The following is a 7,233-nucleotide window of genomic DNA, read 5'->3' as shown; positions in this document are numbered from 1 at the left end:
GGGGGAGAGTGGGTGGGTGACAGAGAGAGAGTGTGGGGGAGAGAGAGAGAGTGTGGGGGAGAGAGAGAGTGTGGGGGTTGAGAGAGAGAGTGTGGGGATTGAGAGAGAGAGTGTGGGGGGGGAGAGATAGTGTGGGGGGGGAGAGAGAGTGGGGGGGAGAGAGAGAGTGTGGGGGGGAGAGAGAGAGAGTGTGGGGGAGAGTGTGGGAGAGAGAGTGTGGGGGAGAGAGAGTGTGGGGGAGAGAGAGTGTGGGGAGAGAGAGTGTGGGGGGAGAGAGAGTATGGGGGAGAGAGAGTATGGGGGAGAGAGAGTATGGGGGGGAGAGAGTGTGGGTGACAGAGAGAGAGAGAGTGTAGGGGAGAGTGAGAGTGTGGGGGAGAGAGAGAGTGTGTGTGGGGGAGAGAGAGAGAGTGTGTGAGGGTTGAGAGAGAGAGTGTGAGGGTTGAGAGAGAGAAAGTGTGGGGGTTGAGAGAGAGAGTGTGGGGGGGGAGAGAGAGAGTGTGGGGGGGAAGAGAGAGTGTGGGGGGGGGAGAGAGAGTGTGGAGGGGGAGAGAGAGTGTGGGGGGGGAGATAGTGTGGGGGGGAGAGAGAGAGTGTGGGGGGGGAGAGAGAGAGTGTGGGGGGGGAGAGAGAGAGTGTGGGGGGGAGAGAGAGTGTGGGGGGGGAGAGAGAGAGTGTGGGGGGGAAAGAGAGAGTGTGGGGGGGAAAGAGAGAGTGTGGGGGGGAGAGAGAGAGTGTGGGGAGAGAGAGAGAGTGTGGGGTGGGGAGAGAGAGTGTGGGGGGGAGAGAGAGAGTGTGGGGGGGGAGAGAGTGTGGGGGGAGAGAGAGTGTGGGGGGGAGAGAGAGAGAGTGGGGGGAGAGAGAGAGTGTGGGGGGGAGACACAGAGGGGGAGACACACACAGAGGGTGGGTGATACACAGAGAGAGAGAGGGTGGGTGACTGACTGACTGGGTGACTGGGGCGGGGGTGACTGACTGACTGGGGCAGGGGTGACTGACTGACTGACTGACTGACTGGGGCGGGGTTGACTGACTGACTGGGGTGGGGGTGACTGACTGACTGGGGCGGGGGTGACTGACTGGGGCGGGGGTGACTGACTGGGGCGGGGGTGACTGACTGACTGGGGCGGGGTTGACTGACTGGGGCGGGGTTGACTGACCGACTGACTGGGGCGGGGTGACTGATTGGGGGGTGACTGATAGGGGGGGGTGACTCATTGGGGGGGTGACTGATTGGGGGGGGTGACTGATTGGGGGGGGGTGACTGATTGGGGGGGGTGACTGTTTGGGGGGGGGTGACTGATTAGGGGGTGACTGATTGGGGGAGGTGACTGATTGGGGGGGGTGACTAATTGGGGGGTGACTGATTGGGGGGGTGACTGATTGGGGGAGGTGACTGATTGGGGGGGTGACTAATTGGGGGGTGACTGATTGGGGGGGGTGACTGATTGGGGGGGGTGACTGATTGGGGGCATGACTGATTGGGGAGGTGACTGATTGGGGGGGTGGGGGTACCTCTGGTGTCACACACATACTCCCATACACACATACACATTCTCACACACACCCCCATTTTCCCATATATATACACACACACTCTCCCACACACACACACACACACACACACACTCTCCCATATACACACACACGGGGGAGGGGGGAGGAAAGGCCGCGACCACCACCACGCTCTCATCTCCCGCTCGTGGGGGGGGGGGGCAGGCCGACATCCCCCGCCCCCTATACCTCACGCGGGCGTAGTGGAAGCTTTGGGGAGGTGGCAGGGTGGGTGGGAGTCACGTAACGAGGTGTCCCCCAGCGGGTGCCCCATGGGACAGTCAGCCCCGCTGTGGCCGCCACAGCCCTGCTCCCCTCGCCGGCATGTCCTGCAGTTTTGCTGTGCAGGTTTGCCAGCATCCCCCCCACCCCGCGGCGGCATGAAGCTAGTGGTCGGGCGGTCGGGGCGGTCAGACCGGCACCCCCCCCCCCCCCACACCTCACCTCATGCGGCTGGCTGCGCCATCATTAAGATAGCTGGGCTTAGTGTAATCTTTGGGGAGGCGGCTCACGTGGTGAGGCCCCCCCCCCCGCGTTCGCCAACCGAGCACAGCAGTGGGGACCTCCCGTCCCGGGCAGCGATCGGTGGATCGAGGGACAGGAGGAGGGGAAGGGGACAAGGAAGGCAGGGGAAGGGGAGAGGAGGAGGAGGAGGGAAGGGGACAGGAGGAGGGGAAGGGGACAGGAGGAGGGGAAGGGGACAGGAGGAGGGGAAGCGGACAGGAGGAGGGGAAGCGGACAGGAGGAGGGGAAGCGGACAAGGAGGAGGGGAAGCGGACAGGAGGAGGGGAAGGCGGAGCAGGAGGAGGAGGAGGGGAGAGGGAGGAGGAGGAGGGGAAGGGGACAGGAGGAGGGAAGGGGACAGGAGGAGGGGAGGGGACAGGAGGAGGGGAAGCGGACAGGAGGAGGGGAAGCGGACAGGAGGAGGGGAAGGGGACAGGAGGAGGGAGAGCTAACGCAAAGGCGCGGCAGAGGACAGGAGCAGAGGGCCACGGTGGTGAGTGGGGAGCCATGCGGGGATCGCAGGTTGTCTTGCAGGAGGCAGGGAAGGAGCAGAGGGGCCGCAGCATGGAGAGATTGGAGAGTACTTACCCTCCAACAGATCTCCTGGCAGAGAAAGAATGGCCGCTCGTTGGGGGCGGGCTCATATAGAGCCTGGCTGCGCGCCCACAAAGCCTGGGAGCGCGCGCCAATCAGCTGTCAGGTAGGGGGAGTTTTTTTTTTTCAGCGCGAGCAGGGAAATTTCAGCGCGAGCAGGGAAAATTAAAAAAACAAACACGTGTGCTGCTTGGGCCAATATTTACTCGCCCGGAGGTTAAATCCACACGCCCCGGGCGTGTAAATGTATATGATTGTCAAACACTGCATATATACATACATACATACATATATATATATATATAATATATATATAGTGATAATGGTGAAAGGCAGTGTTGCAGACCTATCTAAGACATGCAAATGAACATACAGTAATATTTCCATTTGAGATATAGATATATATATATATATATATATATATATATATATATATATATATATATATATATATATATATATATATATACACTGCTCGACAAATCCGGTCGCCCACTTGCAAGGTGCGAACGGAAATTGGCCGGTAGCCAGTAACTTTTCCCCTGCTCTGAAAAAAAGTATTCCCTGCTCTGCAAAAAAAATACAACATTTTTAAAAATCCCCCTAGCTGGTTGGCCAATGGGGCATGACGCGGAATGGAGCCCTTACTTCTCTGCAGGGGTAAGAAATGTGAGTGCTGCTGCTTGCGCAGTCCCCTGTTTCCTGCCCTCGGTCCCTGTGGCTGACTGGTAGTAGCGGGGGTGTTCCCCCCTTCTCTCCCTGGTCCCCGCTTCCCCCCGGCTGCCCACGCGTGGCCGGAGATGGAAGCGGAGGTGTTCCCCCCTTCTCTCCCCGGTCCCAGCTTCCCCCCAGCTGCTCGTGCGTGGCTGGAGATGGAAGCGGGGGTGTTCCCCCCCTTCTCTCCCCGGTCCACGCTTCCCTTGGCTTCCCGCGAGGGGCAGGGTGTTCCCCCTTAATCCCGCTTCCCCCCGGTCCCCCGCTTCCCCCGGCTTCCCGCGCGGGGCGGGAGTTCTCTCCCCGGTCCCCGCTTCCCCCGGTTTTCGCGAGGGGCGGAGGTGTTCCCCCTTACTCCCCGCTTCCCCCGGCTTCCCTGCGGGGCGGGAGTTATCTCCCCTTTCCCCGCTTCCCCTGGCTTCCCGCGAGGGGCGGAGGTGTTCCCCCTTACTCCCCGCTTCCCCCCGGTCCCCGCGCGGGGCGGGAGTTCTCTCCCCGGTCCCGGCTTCCTGCGCGGGGCGGGAGTTCTCTCCCCAGTCCCGGCTTCCCCTGGCTTCCCACGTGGGGCGGAGGTGTTCCCCCTTACTCCCCGCTTCCTCCCGGTCCCCGCTTCCCCCGGCTTCCCGCGTGGGGCGGGAGTTCTCTCCCCGTTCCCCGCTTCCCCCGGCTTCCCGCGAGGGGCGGGAGTTCTCTCCCCGGTCCCGGCTTCCTGCGCGGGGCGGGAGTTCTCTCCCCAGTCCCGGCTTCCCCTGGCTTCCCACGTGGGGCGGAGGTGTTCCCCCTTACTCCCCGCTTCCTCCCGGTCCCCGCTTCCCCCGGCTTCCCGTGTGGGGCGGGAGTTCTCTCCCCGATCCCCGCTTCCCCTGGCTTCCCACGTGGGGCGGAGGTGTTCCCCCTTACTCCCCGCTTCCCCCCGATCCCCGAGGCTGCCCGCGCAGGGCGAGAGATGGTAGCGGGGGTGTTCCCCCCTTATTCCCTTGGTCTCTGCTTCCCCCCGGTCCCCGTGGCTGCCCGCGCGGGGCGGGAGATGGTCACGGGGGTGAGGGGGGAGAGGAGGGGCAAGCGGGGTGGTGGTGCTCGGTCGCGCAGCCTTTCCTCTCTTCTTCCCCCTGTCCCGTGTGAAACTGTGTGTATAAGAGAGAGAGAGAGAGAGAGAGAGTGTGTGTGTGCATGGGTGTTTGTATGTATGTATGAAAGAGAGAGAGAGAGAGAGAGAGAGAGAGAGAGAGAGAGAGAGAGAGAGAGAGAGAGAGAGAGAAACAGTGTGTGTGCATGGGTGTGGGTGTGTATGGGTGTGTGTGCGCGTGCGTGTGTAGGATACCAGAAGTGTCACCCCACCCAATCACCCCACCACCCAATCACGTCACCCAGTCAGTCACCCCCCCCACCCCGTCAGTCACGCCAACCCCCTGTCACCAAAACACCCCGTCACCCCACCCAATCACCCCATCACCCCACCCAATCACCCCGTCACCCCACCCCATCACCCCGTCACCCCATCACATCACCCCATCACCCCACCCCATCACCCCACCCAATCACCCTGTCACCCAACCAAATCACCCCCCCCAATCACCCTCTGTCTCTCGCCCTCTGTCTTCACCCTCTGTCTCTCGCCCTCTCTCTCTGTCTCTCGCCCTCTCTCTCTGTCTCTCGCCCTCTCTCTCTGTCTCTCGCCCTCTCTCTCTGTCTCTCGCCCTCTCTCTTTCTCTCACTCTCTCTGTCTCTCACTCTCTCTCTCTGTCTCACTCTCTCTCTGTGTCTCTCACCCTCTCTGTGTCTCTCACCCTCTCTCACCCTCTCTGTCTCCCTCTGTGTCTGTCTCTGTGTGTCTCTCTCTCTCTGTCTCTGACCCTCTCTCTGTCTGTCTCTGACCCTCTCTCTGTCTGTCTCTGACCCCCTCTCTCTCTCAGTGTCTGACCCTCTCTCTCTGACTCTCTCTCTGACCCTCTGTCTCTCTCTCTCTGCCTCTGACCCTCTCTCTCTCTCTCTCTCTCTCTCTCTCTCTCTCTGTCTCTGACCCTCTCTCTCTCTCTGACCCTCTCTCTCTCTCTCTGACCCTCTCTCTCTCTGACCCTCTCTCTCTCTGACACTCTCTCTCTCTCTCTGACCCCCTCTCCCTCTCTCTGTCTCTGACCCTCTCTCTGTCTCTGACCCTCTCTGTCTCTGACCCTCTCTCTGTCTCTGACCCTCTCTCTCTCTGACGCTCTCTCTCTGACCCTCTCTCTCTCTCTCTGACCCCCTCTCTCTCTCTGTCTCTGACCCGCTCTCTCTCTGACCCTCTCTCTCTCTCTCTCTGACCCTCTCTCTCTGACCCTCTCTCTCTCTGACCCTCTCTCTCTCTCTGCTTCTGCCTCTCTCTCTATCTCTGACCCTCTCTCTCTGTCTCTGACCCTCTCTGTCTCTGACCCTCTCTCGCTCTCTCTCTGACCCTCTCTCGCTCTCTCTGACCCTCTCTCGCTCTCTGACCCTCTCTCGCTCTCTCTCTGTCTCTGACCCTCTCTCTCTCCGACTCTCTCTCTCTCCGACTCTCTCTCTCTCTTTCCGACTCTCTCTCTCTCCGACTCTCTCTCCGACTCTCTCTCTCCGACTCTCTCTCTCTCTTTCCAACTCTCTCTCTCTCCTACTCTCTCTCTCCGACTCTCTCTCTCACCGACTCTCTCTCTCCGACTCTCTCTCTCTCTCTGACTCTCTCTCTCTCTCTGACTCTCCCTCTCTGACTCTCCCTCTCTGAATCTCCCTCTCTGACTCTCACCCTCTCTCTGTGTCTCTCTCTGTGTCTCTCACCCACACTCTCTGTCTGTCTCACGATCTGGATCTGGATATCTTATTTACCCTATATATCTTAACAGCCCTATACTACACTGAAATAACCTATACTGCTTTCTTCCAGATCTGACTCAAGGTTCACACGGGAGACATCGGAATCCCCCCTAACCCAGAAGACAGGTAGGGAACAACTCCCCTCCAATGTATAACATTGCAGGAATAAGGGTACCTGGACATTGAGGGTCTGCGGATCAGGTAAGATCCGAGGCGGGATTGCTGCTTTAGATATTGTGATGCGGGGGCATCCAGACACTGGTTAAGGGGTTCAGGAAACTAGTCATTCACACCTGGCTTTTATTTCTAGATCCGACACACACACACACACACGTAACAAGGACTAATTGTGGTATAATGTAATACAATAAATACATTTATGTCAAAAACGAATTTTGTTCTCATTTGGAATTTATTAAATGTATTTTATTTATATATTTTATTTTAAAGCGGGGTTGGGACTCAACTGGAGTTGAGAACCCGGTGATAATATAACTCGTTATCACTTATCTCAGTGTGAGAGGTATAATAATAGCCCAGGTGTATAGTTTCCCTTGTCATGTTATAAACATGTGGTGCTGGTTTATATGCCTCATTATTCCAGCACCCCCTACTCCTCCCCGAGCTAGCCCTTCCAACCCCATATATACACACCCTGTACCTCTTACCCCGTCTTGCAGACTCCAGGTAGAGGAGCTCCTGGCTGTGGGATGGGGGGGGGGAGCTCCTGGCTGTGGGATGGGGGGGGGGAGCTCCTGGCTGTGGGGTGGGGGGGAGCTCCTGGCTGTGGGGTGGGGGGTGCTCCTGGCTGTGGGATGGGGGGGGGGGGAGCTCCTGGCTGTGGGATGGGGGGGGGGGGGAGCTCCTGGCTGTGGGATGGGGGGGGGGGGAGCTCCTGGCTGTGGGATGGGGGGGGGGAGCTCCTGGCTGTGGGATGGGGGGGAGCTCCTGGCTGTGGGATGGGGGGAGCTCCTGGCTGTGGGATGGGGGGGGAGCTCCTGGCTGTGGGATGGGGGAGCCCCTGTTTGGAAGTGCTTGTATTAT

The 7,233-nt window shown here is 59.4% G+C and overlaps 1 protein-coding gene across 1 annotated transcript in view; it reads right to left on the bottom strand.

The window, feature by feature from the left end:
* Window positions 1-7,012, bottom strand: part of LOC142487953 (uncharacterized) — a 19,231-nt gene extending 12,219 nt beyond the window's left edge. Inside the window, exon 1 of the mRNA XM_075588130.1 lies at window positions 6,858-7,012. The gene's annotated coding sequence lies outside the window, so the exon portion shown is untranslated. The remainder of the gene's footprint in view (window positions 1-6,857) is intronic.
* Between the last annotated feature and the right edge of the window lie 221 nt (window positions 7,013-7,233).

This window comes from Ascaphus truei, chromosome 2 (genome assembly GCF_040206685.1).
Source record: "Ascaphus truei isolate aAscTru1 chromosome 2, aAscTru1.hap1, whole genome shotgun sequence".
Lineage (NCBI taxonomy): Eukaryota > Metazoa > Chordata > Amphibia > Anura > Ascaphidae > Ascaphus > Ascaphus truei.
This window is presented reverse-complemented; position numbering and strand designations above follow the sequence as displayed.